The following is a 17,875-nucleotide window of genomic DNA, read 5'->3' as shown; positions in this document are numbered from 1 at the left end:
GTGCATAGTTGGGGCCCCCATACATGGATTTGCCTAGGGCCCCCAAATCACTAAATCCGCCCCTGGGTAACGTTACTTGGATGCAAAACAAACAGCCGTCAAACACAGCTAGCTCTTGTTCTGCAACTCTTTTCAGCGCCTCGGTGTGCTGATAACGAAACAGCGCCTCTACTGTGGCGTAATGCAGCTTACAGTTGACAGTCTGTTAAATGCACGCAGCATTTCTTGTGAAGAGAACCAACATAATTTTGGCGAGAGTCTGAGGCTGCACGACATTTGACGGAGGCCGCCGCCTCCAATTTATCTATGCAGGAAAAACCCTGCTTCGCACACGAAGGCAGCCCAAAGAAACATAGGCAGCATAACGGAAGTCTATTTAAATTATAAACAGAGAGCATCTTTGCAATAACTAATCACATATTTAAAAACTACAATACTAATTTCACGATAGAAATGCAATCAGAAGTTGTTGAAAGTGAAAATTAAACTTACATTTATACAAAACTATCCTCCAACAGGAGGAGCTTGAGCCTTCTCGACCAATCACGTTCCTCGCATGTTGTTATGGAAACGACAGGTCTCTGTCATTGGCTAGCTGTGAAAAGGGAGCTTGTCGTAGGGTGTTTTTTTCAGAAAAGTTGAACTTTTTTCAACCTCAAAAGACGCTCTGAGCTGCAGAAAAAGACGTCGGTGCTGGCATTTAAAAAAGCGCTTGGGACGTGTTTTGAAAACACGGTTTACTCCATAGGATTATAATGTAAAACAGATGCTAGCAGCTTCAAAAAAGAAGTCAAGTCTGAAAATGGCTGTATTTTACAATGGGATGCCATCAGCAGTCACTTTAACCGCTGCTAAAATTCTGATTTATAAATGCAACATCATTGGACAAAATCACAATACAGTACATCTACATTAAAGAGCGGCAATATGCTGTTTGCCCTTTCTCGACAATGTGTTGCTGTATTACGAACGCTTCTTTGATTTTAAATGCAAGTGACAGTTAAATACGAGAGGCCGAGGGCTCGCGCACACACATGGAGCTCAACGGGAGAGTGCATGCGAACACGGAAGATGAGGAACGCGCACGTGGCCACGCTCCACTCACACCAAACAAGTCAGGAAGGAGAGAAGATGCGTAAGCGCTGTTTATCCAGTAGTTATTCGATCACAGATACTGTCATTAGCACGGATGGATAAAAAATGTGATGCCAAATATACTTGGGCGGCCATAAATATACCTGGGCGGACCGCCTAATTAAATGCATTGTATGGGAAACGCTCTAATATAATATAATATGATATTAAGACCATATTAACAGTAGCCCAGATAGCAAGGGAGTAAGTGAAACCTATTGAATCAATGTTAAAACTGTCGATTTGTCAATATTAATGCATCAATATCACTTTTGGCCCGCAAACAGAGGTGGGTAGAGTAGCCAAAATCTTTACTCAAGTAAAAGTACAAGTAACTAGAGAAATTGTTACTCAAGTAAAAGTAAAAGTCACTAGTTTAAAAATTACTTGAGTAAAAGTAAAAAAGTATGCAATGAAAAAACTACTCAAGTAGCTAGTAAAATTGTGTTTTTCCATTTTAAGAATATATCTAAACTACGTCATATGCTGTCAATGTCAGATGCAGAGAAGTTAATTCATGCATTCATGACATCAAGACTAGACTACTGTAATGCACTGTTAGGTGGTTGCCCTGCAGGCTTATTACAAAAACTCCAATTGGTCCAAAACGCGGCAGCTCGAGTTCTTACACGTACAAAAAAGTATGAACATATTAGCCCGGTTCTGTCAACCTTGCACTGGTTACCTATAAAGCATCGCGTTAACTTTAAAATCTTGCTTATTACCTATAAAGCCTTACATGGTTTAGCTCCTCAGTACTTGAATGAACTCCTTTTGTATTACAGTCCTTCACGTGCATTACGCTCTCAGGCGTCCTGTCAGTTGGTAATACCTAGAATTTCAAAATCAAGTGCAGGTGGTAGATCCTTTTCCTATCTAGCGCCTAAACTTTGGAATAGTCTTCCCTGCACTGTCCGGGAGGCAGACACACTCTGTCAGTTTAAATCTAGACTAAAGACGCATCTTTTTAATCTTGCATACACTACTCTTCCATAATATAAATCTTCAGAGGGTTTAGGCTGCATTAGTTAGATCAACCGGAACCAAAAACACAACTGATGTACTTGTTGCATCAAAGAGTACAGAACAGTACTCTACTCTCAGCCAGTCTTGTCTCATTGTTCCAAGGTTACCACAGCGAGCAGGATGCAGTTCATGGCCTGACCTGATGGTAGAGCGGAGAATGGGAAGTGGGGACCTGACAAGAGCTGAGATGATAGAGCTGGATAAAGAAGGACGCGGTCTCTTGACATGTCTTCACCACAAAATTCAAATGCTATTAGATTATTAATGATAATCTTAAACTATAATTTATTTTATTATTAAGTTTATTTATTTTATTTAGCCTTGTTGTGCAAGTTCTCTGGAGCTTGTGCAGAGGCAGCAGCTTTTGCCAGAGGGGAACTGGAATCCCCTGGTTGGGCCTGGGTTCTCCTGAGGTTTTTTTTCTCGATTAGAGTTTTGGGTTCCTCGCCACCGTTTGCATACTGTTTTTGCACTATCTGCCTGACCGGGGGGGCTGCTTTAGAATTTAAAGTTTTACTTAATTAATATTGCATATAGGAATTTATTATCTGTTATATTTGACCTGTGCTTCTCTCTCCTTTATCCTAAATGTGTGCTCTCACTGAGCGTGTGTGTGTGTGCGTACTTGTCTGTGTACGTACGTGTGTGTGTGTTGTGTGTGTGTGCGTGCGCATCCGTGTGTGTGTGTGTCTCTGTGTCTGTGTGTGTTGGTGCGTGTGCGTGTTGTGTGTGTGGAGTGTTTTGTGTGTGGGTGTGTCTGTCTTCTGTGTTTTCAACCTTTTCTTGTTTTTGCAGGTACAACTTTGATTGTTTTGCTTGTAGTCAATGTGTCTCATGTGCAGCTGCTTTGTAACAATGAAAATTGTAAAAGCGCTATATAAATAAAGTTGAGTTGAGTTGAGTTGACTAGTTACTTAGTTACTTTGTATCTGATTATATAGGCCTACTACATAAAATTAATATTAACGCCAATATTTTAATATTACATTTAATCAATATTTTTAATTATCATAAGCAGATATCTTTGCAATATACTAGAGAGACTAAAGAATAGAGACAAGCATTTCTGTAATTTCATCTAGTCCTGATGTCAATGTAGTTTACACAACTTATTTAGAATAATAGACCATGTCAAACTAAAGCATGAACTAAACTCAGAGCATTTCCTAAGATGATCTAGAACATCTGCAGTGCTCTCTTAAATGAAATACACACTTTTGAACAAAGCTCATGTTTTCTCGTGTTGTGTCACGTGTGTGTTGTGAAACGCTCTTACTTGTAAACAAACAGTAAACAGTGAACCACACGCCCATCAACAAGTTTTCTTCCTTCTGTTCTTCAAATGTATATTTCTGCAAGCCCACGTCTCTGTGTCTGACAGGTAACGCGCATGTTGCTGTGTCTGACGAACAGGTCGCGCGGGTGCGCGCATATGGCGGGCATTTATCATTGCTGGCAAACAATATGACACATTTGCAGTTTTGATTGTATAGATATAGATTAATATCCACTTCATCCAACGCTCTTTGTGTTCTGCGTGTTCTTAAGTTTCGCGCTACGAGGAGTGAGTAATCCTGCTTCAGATGATTCAGATCGTGCTGCGAACTGAACAAATCATTTGAACTGATTCATTAGCCTATTCAAATGGTTTTGCCCATTGTTCAATTAATGCTTTCAAAAGAATCGACTCAAAAGAATGTTGAAAAAACATTGAAATTTCAACAATCACCATTACTGTGAAAATGCAAGAATTCCTTTGGCTACTGTAAATGTTTTCAAAGAGTTGTACTCTAGCATAGTACAACACAAAATATAGATTAGCATATTTACTGAGTGCTACAGTGTGATAATAAGAAAGGCATTTCTAAGAGCGCGTGTGCTGTCTTCTCCTGCCCCAAACCTTAGGCCCCTTATTTGTTCGTTTCGGCCACTGCCCCTAAAAATGTCTGTGCACGGCCCTGTCCATGTAAGAGTTCGGTACCTTTCCATTCAGTTCTGCGTGCGCTTCAGCAGTCCTAGGTCAACCCCAAACGCTCTCATTGGTTGGGACGTGTGGTGACTCCATTCCCAGCCAGTATCCGACACCTTCTGTGACCTATGGTGGTTTGTATTTACGTTTCAGAGCCAGTGAGCAACTGTCTTTCGACAGATCCGACTGGAATCTTACGTGAGTAACAATAAATGTACGATAAATAAATGTTGCTTTGGATCGCTTTATATGTCCTGATTATGTGTAACCTACGTGTCTAACAAAGTTTACAGAAGGCTCCAACTAAGCACGTAGCTTGTCAAAAAGACACACAGAAATGTACATCACACACAGGGCACACTGATGTCTTTTGGAACTGTTATCCAATCATAGCAGTGGGCGTTTACTTCCAAGTCTTCAATACGGCCCGCCCATAAAAAACGAGCGTTTCTTGAATCGGCCCCAAAACCAGGGTAGAAAATTGCCTATTACTTATTGATTTTTATGTTTTTGAATGTAAAAACCACGCGAACGTCATAGTTAGACCTCAGACAACAGTATAAAATAATAAAAAAGCCAGTTCATGACACCTTTAAGTTTTGCACTTCAACTATTGCACTTTAGTATTATGTTTTTTTCTCTCTCTCTCTTTCATTTAATCTCTTGTTATTTATGGAGGTTTTTTTGTGTGTCTTTTTTATGCAATCAAAAATTCTGTGTTTGAGAGTGAAACTAATTATTTTGTAATTAAAAAATAAAAGATCGCAAAAAAACTCAAAAAATAACAAAATTATTTTCATTGCGTGCAAATCTTTGAAAATTTTTCTTTTTCTTTGTGCACTTCAAAAACTTTTCATCACGAAACGACAAATATTGCTCTCTTTTCTGCTGTCTTTTTTTGCAGAACGACAAATATTGCTCTCTTTTCGCTGTCTTTTTTGCGGGTCTAAAACTTTTGCTTGCGAGTTGAAAACTTTTGTTTGCGAGGGAAGCTGTATCTCTGTGGGCGGTCTCTACCCACCAAGATAAAAGGGCTTTTTCTATTGGTCACTCCCGATTGAAGTGACAAGATGACCACGCCCACTATGTTTTCCCCCTGCCGCCAGTCTGACAGAAGAGTGAGCTTCCAGCAGAAATGGCAAACAACAGTTCATTTACGTATAATGGGTAAGTGTCAAGTGAACTTAATTATTATGCTTTCCCATCTAAATACGTAAAGTTAGCTAAGCCCGTCTGTAGTTGGTGATAGCGTTGATTAGCCAACAATACGTTAGCTAGCTGCCAGAGCCCATAATTAGTGAAGAGTCAGCTTTAGGTAATCTTAAATGTGGTTAAAATGGTATAATATGCATTGCCAAACAAGCATTCACGAAATATATGTCTGAATATCATGAAATCATCTTCCTTGGTTTCAGTATTCAATTGAATACTCAATTAAGGATTGTAAACTTAGTTTGGTGTCTTTAGGAGACGTATCTGTGCTGAATTTTGCATAACAACAATCTATTCTTGTGCCATGGGCACAGGCTACAGCAGCAGCCTATGAAATTAATTTTTGTTTAGCCAAAAACTAGACCGTAAACAAAAAGTAGACAGTTAAATATACATGCTTTTGAATGTTATATATTTGTTACATTAGGTATTTTTGTATTTTAAATGTTGTTTCTCTTTGCAGGACTACACGGTGGCAGATCATATGCTGTCAGGAGTTACAGTTTCTCTGGGCTGGAGCATCATATACAGACATTCCCCATTGTGTAGTGGATGCTCTAGAACAGTTGTCTCAAGTTATCTCATATTACCTTTCACAGAGTATTGTCCCTCCATTGTTGGATGATGTAGCTGTGGCTGAATGGAGGGGAAGTGTGGGGCGTCCCAGATTAAACATTCAAAAAGAGACGCTCCAAAATTTGATCAGCATGCACTTGCCGCTCGCCTCTTTGGCTGAAGTGCATGGCATTTCAAGATCAACCTTATATAGGCGAATGAAAGAGGAAAGTCTGTCTGTCAGGAGCAGCTATTCTGATATTTCTGATCATGAGCTTGATCAGAAGGTTAGAACTATAAAGGCAAGAATGCCTCATGCTGGATACAGGCTGGTAAAAGGATCTCTACAAGCAATGGGACATCGAGTTGCATGGACAAGAGTGAATATGTATTTGCAACGTGTGGATGGAGCAGGGGTACTTTCAAGGATGGTCCAGCTGTTATTCATCGCGAGACGTACATACTCTGTTCCTGCTCCTTTGCCTCTTGTCCATATTGACACTAATCACAAGCTGATAAGGTAATTTTTATTAGCTTTTCCATACATTTATCTTGTGTAATTTGTGTTATAACAAATGAGTAATTAATAACAGAATTTTCATCTGGGTGAACTAACCTTTAATGTTAAAAGCATAAAACTATTTTACCAATCCCAAACTTTTGAACGGTAGTGTAAATGCTGGCAAACCATTTTTTATTAGGTACAACATTGTGGTTTTTGGGGCTGTTGATGACTTTTCAAGGAAGTTGAATATTTATTAATGAATCTCTTATTTAATCTATACTGTATATCTTGCATAGTAATATACAACCGTTGTGTTACCCTCCTGAACAGATCTTTTACCTGGATGTTGCTGGTAATAACAAAGCCAGAACAGCTTTTGGGTTTTTCATGTACGGAGTGGCAAAACATGGATGGCCATCAAGGTATGCTGATTATATAGAATGATTCTCACAAATTTTTCACAAAATGGTCCCACTGAAAGTTGAAGGCCTTATGACTATACTTTAGACATTTCATAAGGTGTCATATGGAAGAATATTTAAGGCAATTTTTAAAAGGAAGTTCAAATTGTATTTTCAATTGCATTTTGGATGCATAAATAATTTGTGAGGGAACGTGGAGGATGATGTAGTCCAGGGGGGCAAACATAGGAGAAACAGGCAGAGGAATACCCCGGGAGGCAGACAGGACCGTGACACTAATAATCAAAAACTGCTCTTTTTAAATGTTTTAGAGTACGTGCAGACCAAGGGGTGGAGAATGTAGACATTGCTCGGTGCATGTTTACTGTGCAAGGAACTGGCCGTGGCAGCTTTATTGCTGGCAAAAGTGTGCATGAACAGAGGTATTTAAATGTTAATATGACAGCATGGTTAATGTATTGTTGTTACAATTCTTTTTATAAAATAATACAATTAATAAAAGATGTTTTACCCAATCCTTTGTACTTTTAAGTAATTCTTATGTAATGTTTTTAAATGCTTTGCAGTTAAATCAGCACCTCACACTTTTCCCTGTCATAGAGTGGAATGGCTATGGAGAGATGTTTGACTACTGTAACATCAAGTTACTACAATGTGCTCCACAGCTTGGAAGAGGAAGGATTTGTTGACCTGTCCAATGCTATTCACCTATTCTGTGTGGGATATGTTTTCATCCCCAGATACACGATGACTTGCAGCATTTCACAGAGATGTGGAACAATCATCCCCTGTGAACGGAGGGAAATTCGTCACCCAATCAGCTTTGGAATATTGGGATGTTGCAAGCATCTGTGTCACAGCCTGATTTGTCAGAGGTATGCATGGGTTAAACTAAACAAAAAATTGCTTTGTAATGTGAGTGTTCTTTTAATTAATGACTGGTGTTTTTCCCATTTTCAAATGTCAGATCTTGCAAGCTGAGGACTTCCAGAATCCACAGAGTGTTGACTCTGAGCTTGGTGTCATTGTCCCAGAGATACTGATGTGGTAAACGTCGATCTTGAAGTTTAAAAAATCTCTCAGACAAAGAAGGTTCAGGTGTCAAGGAGTTAACTTTATTTGATCAGGCCAAACAAAGTGAGATGTCCCAAGTCATCTGAAACTTAGTGTTTTCCAGCCTACAGTTATAGTGAAACTTAGGAAAGGAGGTCCTTTACTAAAACCAATCAGGTAAATTCCCTTTATCTTTTATTTTTTATTATCGAATCATTCTTGTCTGCCACTATTATTTTCTAGGCAACAAGGTTTGTATCTAATGGTGGAATGTCGACCTTTACTTGGTTTTTAAAAATAAGTTTTCCTGTTGGTACCAGTTTTCAGGCCACAAAGTGAACTACATGTTCAACCTTCTGAACTTTATCTAGGTCAGGCCTTAAACAGATCTCAAAGACATCACTGAATTTTGTATTGCTGAAATCTGTTCTATACTTGGTTAAAATGATTAAAATACACTTATATGTTCAAACAACACTCAATCAATGCTTAAGTATACTGATTATGTCATTAAATCATTAAATCATCTTCATATATTCACTTGTAACACTCAATCATATATTTACTTGTAACACTCAATCATTGGTCTGATTATTAACACATCTATGGTAATATCATTCCTATGAATACTTCTTATAAGTGGGATGTCAACAAAATGATCAGAATTACGCACAATATAACAAAATGCTTGCTACTCTACAGAATCAAGTGAACCCCACAGCTGAGTCCACTTGTTTTGGTTATGACATCTACTTACAAGCACATGAATTAGCTTTAAATCTAATGTCATAAATAGATATCCTTTGAAGCCTAGACTAAACACAAAGAAATATAAATCCATATATACGTGCTGTCTTGAATAAAAGTAATAACATTTAAACTATGTAGATATTTGTGTTGTTTGACAAAACTATAAAAAATAAATCTTGCATTGTCTTCAAATGTGATTTATTAAGTTGATTTTGATGTATTAAGGTAATTGAACTAATACATGTTATGCCTTTAATGAGAAAACACACTATAAGGAACAATCAATTGTTTGTGACTCCCACCACATGAAACTGCATTTTTTTAGAAATGTACACCAAATACAAATTTAGATTATTTTGTCTTGCATGCATTTAAAACATTCCAAAAAGTAAAGTCAAGAGTGAACATTGTAAGCAATATGCTTGAGTAAACATGAATCGATGAAACTGCAGATTTCTACAATAGACAATTTCAGCAGATTTGCTGCACTCTGTCAAAGTTTGCACCATATGTAACAGCAGTTTGCAAGAGTGTTTTGAAAGACTCATAATCTACCATATGGACTACGGGAAATGTAATGGCATTAGTGCAAGCACTAACAATTGGGTAACACAGTGTGGTTTGGCATGTGCTGTAGACAACAGTGGTCAAATTTAGGGCTGAAACGATTCCTCGAGTAATTATAATACAAAAAATCATCGAGGCAAATTTTGTTGCCTCGAAGCTTTGTTTAATCCATTTAACTACAGTACACACGGAGCACTGTGTTTCCCCACGGACCGTTATTACTAACGCACAGCCCGCTAAACTAGATGCGGACTAGTGGATGCCAAATCATGTTATTTACATACGTCATCTGTCTGTTCTGCGTGTCTGAGTGAATGAACTGCACAGTTTAACATGCTACACGCGTGATGCTCATGAATTTGTCTGCGTCTGCGCTTTATGATGACATGAACTTCATCTCCAGAGTTGCTCTGAGAGTTTATTTCAGGACATTTTACTGAGTGAAGCTAACACACTAAAAAATAAGCGTCTTCCGACGACCTGCCAAAATAAAAGTCCAGTTAACTCGGTATTTTATGTGGACAAATATATTACTATTTAATAGTAAAAAAAGAAACTAAAACTAATTTATATTAACTAAATGCATCATGCATAAGCTGAAGTTAGTTGTTTACCTTTGAAATTATTCTTTCTATTTTTAGTAATGTTTCTTATTTATACATTTGTATTAGGCCTATATTGCATTTTGAATATAATATGACAATGGAATGTACTAAATGGGTTTAGTTTTCACAGATATTAATGTATGCAATTTCAGCAATAAATATGTAAATTTTTCTAAAAAGGAATCAAATTAGTTGTTCATTTTAAGAGACCTGTCTTATTTTCTCTTGTATATTTAGAGTTGCTCTTTAATAAAGAAAAAGAACTTGTTATCCGAATACACGATTAATCGATGGAAAAATCTGTAGAATACTCGATTATTAAAATAATCGATAGCTGCAGCCCTAGTCAAATTTAATAACTATTTAAAATTTCTCCCTTTCTGATACAAGCAGATGCATGTGAGCTTGCCCAGTCATCCACTGCATTATCTTCGGTACAGACAAGGTTTCTCCTGCTCTCCCATGTTCTGGTTGTGTGTCTTCAGAAGAAAGAAATCGAGGACATTAGAATTAATGTTTTAGTTTATGTATACCCTTTTAAAAAAGGGACTACAGTACCATATTTACACCTGGATATCGAATAACAGATTATACTATTTTTTAAGTCCATACCTTCAAGCTCAAGTAAGAAATCTTGAAAGAATTAAATGATTTTTGACTCTTTCACTTGTTTAATCGAACCACTTGGGCTCATCTCTGGGGCCAGGTGGGATAAAATGTAATTGGAGTCAACCTAAACACAAAAAAGAAAAGTATAAAAATCTATTGTAATATTAATAATTTGTGCCATACTAAAAAATAACTACAAAAATGAATTCTTAAAACAGTATTTATACATACTTTGTCGTCATATCCTATGACAAAGAGATCGTGACACTGCTGTGGCTTTCTTTGAATGACTTTGATAAGATCATATATCTCAAGGCCCTCACGCAGTTGTTGCAGCATTGGGATGCGTTTTGTTGTAATATGTAGAGCAAGAGCTCTGGCAAAAGCAAAATAGACAATTTAAGAAAAAAAATGGCTTCATATTTAAAAACAGGATATTCAAAATTCCAAAGCAGATAATACAAGTTATTTGTATAGAAATTAATTCCTAATAACTACTGTAATATATGAGTCTGGATATGTACAAAGACTCCTGTCAAACAAGTCTATAATTACAGTGCTATTCCTCAATTTCAACAACTTCAAATGTATCATTTTACAACACATCATGCATTGTACTAATGTTAAAAGAGTTGACTTACCTTAATATGCTTTCCTTGTAGTCAACATTGACTGGTCCAGTGTAGCCACAGTCTAGGATTTCTTTTGTGAAGCTGGACAGTTCAGATGCATCTTCAATTTACATGTAAAATGCTACCTTTAATATATATATTAACAAGCATGGTACACTGCTGAATTTTGGAGTAAAACCAATCTGTCAGTTTGTTTATAACATGATAACAGTTATTCCAGCAAACTAATTTACTAAAGGACAAGAGATAACAAACAGAGGTGGGTAGTAATGCGCTACATTTACATCGTTACATTTACTTGAGTAACATTCTGGGAAATATGTACTTTTTAAGTAAAATTATAAGTGTGTATTTTTACTCTTACTTGAGTAAATTTCTAATAGAAAAGCTGTACTTTTACTTCATTGCGTGACGTTCCTTAGTTCCTTCATTTTAAAATATGCTTATTTCAAGGTTGTCGTCTCTTTTTACGGGCATTCCCGAGTGATCGACTCTTTTGAGTCGATTCTTTTGAAAGCATTTATTGAACAATGGGCAAAACCATTTGAATAGGCTAATGAATCAGTTCAAATGATTTGTTCAGTTCGCAGCACGATCTGAATCATCTGAAGCAGGATTACTCACTCCTCGTAGCGCGAAAATTAAGAAAACGCAGAACACAAAGAGCGTTGGATGAAGTGGATATTAATCTATATCTATACAATCAAAACTGCAAATGTGTCATATTGTTTGCCAGCAATGATAAATGCCCGCCATATGCGCGCTCCCACGCGACCTGTTCGTCAGACACAGCAAAATGCGCGTTACCTGTCAGACACAGAGACATGGGCTTGCAGAAATATACATTTGAAGAACAGAAGGAAGAAAACTTGTTGATGGGCGTGTGGTTCACTGTTTACTGTTTGTTTACAAGTAAGAGCGTTTCACAACACACACGTGACACAGCACGAGAAAACATGAGCTTTGTTCAAAAATGTGTATTTCATTTAAGAGAGCACTGCAGATGTTCTAGATAATCTTAGGAAATGCTCTGAGTTTAGTTCATGCTTTAGTTTGACATGGTCTATTATTCTAAATAAGTTGTGTAAACTACATTGGCATCCGGACTAGATGAAATTTACAGAAATGCTTGTCTCTTCTGTGTAAGTTTATTCTTTAGTCTCTGTAGTATCTTGCAAAGATATCTGCTTATGATAATTAAAAATATTGATTAAAATGTAATATTAAAATATTGGCGTTAATATTAATTTTATGTAGGCCTATATAATCAGATACAAAGTAACTAAGTAACTAGCTACTTGAGTAGTTTTTTCATTGCATACTTTTTTACTTTTACTCAAGTAATTTTTAAAATAGTGACTTTTACTTTTACTTGAGTAACAATTTCTCTAGTTACTTGTACTTAGAGTACACACCATCTCTCTTAATGTTACCAGTAACAAGGTATTCGTAACACCATTATTGCATAAACCTTGGTGCCGGTCCTCTTTGGTCAATGCTCACAGCAAATATTTCACCTGCAACTCTACAGATATATACTGTTTTACATACGTATAATTAATGCGTGTGGGTCACGGGTGGATGACATCAATCATTATTCATTTTTGTTTGTTTGCCTGTTCGGGAAGTTGCAGTGACAGAGACAGAAACAGTGACATTCTAGATAAAGTTTGAAGGGAGTAAAGCCTGCATTTATGCCATTAATAATGTGTAGGCTAATCTGGCCAAAGACTGACCAAAATGTTCATTTAAAAGCAGCCTATTATCAGCGTATTAAGTTACTGTTATCTCTTACGGCTCCGACAAGGTTTTGTTCCGTTCTCCACGTGGTACCAAATCACACCAGGTGCAAAGCAACTGGATTTGCGAGATCATGAGATTCTTGTACATTTCAATAACGTGCCACGGCACGGCTGATATAAACAAGCATTGTACACTGTAAAAATTAAAGGTACTTTGAGGAACCATTTGGGGTTCTTCACATTGCCACGCCAGCGGAACCCTCAGGGGAAACTCAAGGCACCGCTTAATGAAGGGCGGTTCTCTGAGGAACCCTCAAGGCTTCTTGGGGATCCCTTTTATTAAATGGTCTGGAACCATCTTGGGTGCTTCAAGGCACCATTTCAGTTTTTATTTGCAATTCACAATATTTTAATAAGCAGAAATACTAAATCAAATACAACAGTTTATTGATAAACAACAACAATTTACATTGAATAAATATTTACAGAATGGTCAATATTGAACATTACCATTCTAAATTCATGAAATCACATGTATAATTAATATTGTGTTGGTGATATTGTTATAAATGAAAAGTCTTTATCTTAACAAAACTAACCAAATAATTTGCCTTAATTTTAAATATACTGTACATACAGAAATATTTCAGGTACTTTGTACAAATGTACAATTGTAAAAACGTCCAGCAAAAAAGTAGTCTCTCATAGCAAGGCCTACACCCATGGTAAAGTTGTAATTTGCCAAATAGCAAATCCTTGCAAGCTAGAGAAAACAATGCTGTTCTCTCCAAATGGGTTTCCTGCTATTACCAGGTGGTGTGAGGATCCATGTAGTCAAAGTAAAAATTATTTCTATAGTACATTTCACAATTTTGCATTGCTAAAGTAGATATGTATTTATGGCAAAAAGAAAACAGGAGCTGCACCTGTTGGCCTTAGGTGTCCCAGGCAGTGCAAGGATGAGCATCAGGGTGGGCCGGGTCTGTTGGCCTTGGTTGCCCCTGCGAATAAGACATGGAGACCAAAAAGAGGGATTTAGATAACGTCTCATAAAACATTACATTTAATCATTTAGCACATCACAAATTGGTTTACAAATGTAACAATAAACAAAATATTACAATGCCTGGAAGTCACTGTTTTGGTCTATGGTTAAGGAGTTCAATAGGCTATTTATAGCAACAACTGTAATAATCCACTTTATTCAGATTTTCCATTGTCAATTAGTATTTTTACATGTGCAAATATAACAAATAACATAATAATGAAAATATCATAATAAATATAATACTTACATTTTGTTGCTGCTCAACTGGAAAATACTGAAAATTCTGAGGAAAAGGGAGAAAAACAACTGAATGTGATAAAAATATTTAATTACAGACAATTTATGTAACATGGGTGGGGAAACCATTCAACACAACATCAATAAGTTAAAAAAGAGCTATACATTCACTAAAAGTGACTAAAAGTCATCGTTTGTCATTTAACACCTTTTATAATTTATTTATAATATATTAATATAATTAATGATATAATACAAATAAGAAATATAAAATAATCAAAAAGCTTGCTGAAATTTTTCAAAATAACATTTAGCCTTTTCTAATCATGTGCATGGTTTTAAAATGTGTGTTCACTTAGCAGGGGCCAAAAACCAAACTTTGGACTATTCTTATTCTCATAAAACATCAAAATGATCAGACACTAATTGATCAGATTAGAATTTTTGGGGGTTCCTCTAGATACTGTCATGTACAAGAGAGATTCTCCAGGAACCACTTACAAGTTTACAGATCTTACAAGAACCATTTTTTAGACTTTGAGTTCCTTCAATAACCCACAAAGCACTTTGAGGTCCCAGTGTAGTGAAAAGGTGACTCCAGAACTTCACAACTGAATCTTAAAATACAGTTTAAGGTTCTTTGAGTACACAACAGGATATTTGAGGCACTTTTCTTTTTACTGTGCACTGTAAACCCGAATGTTCAAAGAATTAAACGTTTAAGTAGTGTAAACTTAATTTTATATAAAAAAATTCCTAACTTAAATGTTTTGAGTTCCTGTAACTAATTCTTACTTTTGAGTTAGTTTAACTTAATTTCAACAAGTTAATTCAAGATGAATTTGTTAGAATGAAATTCAGTTCCCAGCATGCTTTGCGTGAGACTGCATTAGGAAAGTATATTTGAAATGAAGTGTTATTTTATGAGTTTTTAGAAAGGAAAAAGCCTTGTTAATGATGAATGTTCAATTTCATTGGATATTTAGAAGAGTTTGTTGTATTTTTGACTTTTGGGGTTACCTCTGTTAGAAGAGTGTGCTTATGCTTAGGTTGTGGGGGGTGCAATAGCAGTCCTGTGTGTGTGTTGATGCACTTTGTTGGCATTGTTGATGCAGCTGAACTGTTTAGGTTGTCTTAAGACCTTTCATTTATTTAGCTGTAATTAAAAAAAGTTACTTTGCTAAATGTTCAAAATTAAAAGGAGTCAACAACAGTACAACAAACTCAAAACTGACTAGTTTTGCTTACTTAAAATTGTTCAAAATTAAAAGGAGTCAACAACAGTACAACAAACTCAAAACTGACTAGTTTTGCTTACTTAAAATTGGGAACATCGTAACTCAAAAAATTTGATGTAACTGATTACCTCAAATTTTTTGAGTTTTCCCAACTTATTCGGGTTTACAGTGTGTATTTTGCTTCTGCAGAACAAAGAAATGCTTGTAATAATCATGAGAGTGAGTAAATGATTGAGAATTAATTGTGTGAATATGAAGCAAACCCAAAATCCAAAGGAAGACACATACTGGAACAGCTCATTATCCAGATCATTAAGGGAGTATTTAGGCATTTTCCCTTTCTTCGCATCTCCTTCAAAGAGATGTTTTTCAATGCCGGCAACCATTGCTAAATCCAAAAAAAAGACGACATATCATTAGACTAGAGAGAGTCATTGTAAATAATGAAACTGGAAATATATTTATACATTTGTACATCGACTAAATGCATGCTTAAAGCACACTACTCACTGGACAAAAATTCTTTCCTCAGTGCCCCTGTGTCAACTCCTGGCTCTCCAAGGAAGATGAAAAAGGTGATTTTCAAAGGATTGACCGGGCTTCCTGTCTTTTGACGTTTCCACAGCTTCAGACCTCTCTCTAGAATGTTATCGCGTGATACACAGACTTCAAAACATTTTCAGCATCATTACTCTAGTCTTCGTTGTCACAATTTAGCACTATGCTGTTTTTTGCTCAATAAACATTTCTGATTATTATCAATGTTGAAAACAGTTGTGTAAAAAAAATCTGGATTCTTTGATGAATATAAAGTTAAAAGAAAAGCATTTAACTGAAATAGAAAGAATTTGTAACACTACTGTTCAAAAGTTTGGGGTCAGTATTTTTTTTTTTTAAGAAATTAATACTTTTATTCAGAAAAAAAGTGAAAGTAAGACATTTATAATGTTATAAACGATTTGTACATCAGATAAATGCTTTTCTTTTTATTCATTAAAGAATCCTGCAAAAATTGTTTAAACATTGATAATAATCTGAAATGTTTCTTGAGCAACAAATCAACATATTAGAATAATTTTTGAAGGATCATGTGACACTGAAGACTGAAGTAATGATGCTTAAAATTCAGGTTTGATCACTGAAATAAATGACAACTTAACATAAATATAAATAGAAAACAGTTATTGTAGTAATATTTCACATATATTTTATTGTACATTGATCAAATAAATGCAGTCTATGAGCAGAAGACACTTCTTTCAAAAAACATAAGTCCTTAATGTTTCCAAATTCCAAACGACAGATTTTTGTGTGTGTGTATATTTTTGTGTATGTATATATATATACAGTATATATATATATATATATATACAGGGTTCATACAGGTACCACTTAATGAATATGTCATATTGCGTCAAGCCCAGCAGAGGGAGCCAAACAGGACAGGAGCTCCCACAGCGCCACTCTGATTACCTTCTCATCAATGGACATTGAGAGCACCTGTGTTTCTTATGTGTGCCTATATTAGGCCAACATTTGCTTCACTCTATGCTCAGTCTTGATGTTTGGTTGTAGAACTTAGAGACCTGTAGCTAACTACCGATCAGTGGAGGCTGGTGCTAAAAATATTTGGGGGGGCGCAAACAACAACTGTCAGTAATGCAGGACTATAAATAGCCATTAATCAGGTGATGTATCATTATTACAGTCAATGTTAATGCATGCAAATAAATGTACTATGAATCAGTGAATTTGAATTGAATGTGGGTTTATTATCAGTAATTAAGTAATCAAGGTAATCATTCAAAAAAAACACAACACACTATAGTTACCTAATCATTGGCCATTAACACTATTTGAAAATAAATTTTGCTCTCCTTTCTTTCTGACTTGCAAATTTCTCAATGACCTTCTGGTTAAAGTCAATGATCTCAGTCACCATTCTCTTCTCCATTGGCAGCATGGCCAATGCATTTAGTCTCTCCTGGGTCATGCTGTTTCTCAGAAAAGTCTTAACTCTTTTCAAAGTTGAGAAACACCTCTCAGCCTCTGCTGTGGTCATGGGTGTGGTGATGAGGATCTTTAGGAGAGTGACAGTCTCTGAAAAGACTTCTTCAAGATTGTTCTCCTTAAACAGCTGCAGTAGGTCCACAGCACCACAACAGGTTCTGAACTCTTCCTTGCAGTAGATGAGACTAAGCTCTGTCTTTAGCTTACTCCCATTGAGCACTGGATAGGCCTTCAAAGTCCCACTGTGTACTGTTCAAACCTGTCTGCTTGCAGCAGGGTGGCACTAACGAGGTGGCTTGTGAAGCAGAACCGTTCCATGGTGTGTTGGAGTATGGTGTCACAGACCTACAACTCAACTCAACTCAACTTTATTTATATAGCGCTTTTACAATTTTCATTGTTACAAAGCAGCTGCACATGAGACACATTGACTACAAGCAAAACAATCAAAGTTGTACCTGCAAAAACAAGAAAAGGTTGAAACACAGAAGACAGACACACCCACACACAAAACACTCCACACACACAACACGCACACGCACCAACACACACAGACACAGA

The 17,875-nt window shown here is 36.3% G+C and overlaps 1 protein-coding gene across 3 annotated transcripts in view; it reads left to right on the top strand.

Moving 5' to 3' along the window:
- hs2st1b (heparan sulfate 2-O-sulfotransferase 1b) overlaps nt 1–17,875 on the top strand; it is a 74,816-nt gene that overhangs the window by 14,727 nt on the left and 42,214 nt on the right. Inside the window, exons 2-3 of one of the 3 annotated variants that reach the window (XM_057339002.1) lie at nt 7,564–7,698; nt 7,791–7,870. The exons of the other annotated variants lie outside the window; for them this stretch is intronic. The gene's annotated coding sequence lies outside the window, so the exon portion shown is untranslated. The remainder of the gene's footprint in view (nt 1–7,563; nt 7,699–7,790; nt 7,871–17,875) is intronic. 3 annotated transcript variants of the gene reach the window in all.

The sequence above is a fragment of the Triplophysa rosa genome, linkage group LG7 (genome assembly GCF_024868665.1).
Source record: "Triplophysa rosa linkage group LG7, Trosa_1v2, whole genome shotgun sequence".
Classification (NCBI taxonomy): domain Eukaryota; kingdom Metazoa; phylum Chordata; class Actinopteri; order Cypriniformes; family Nemacheilidae; genus Triplophysa; species Triplophysa rosa.
The sequence above is the reverse complement of the archived record's forward strand: the minus strand, read 5'-3'. Positions and strand labels throughout refer to the sequence as shown.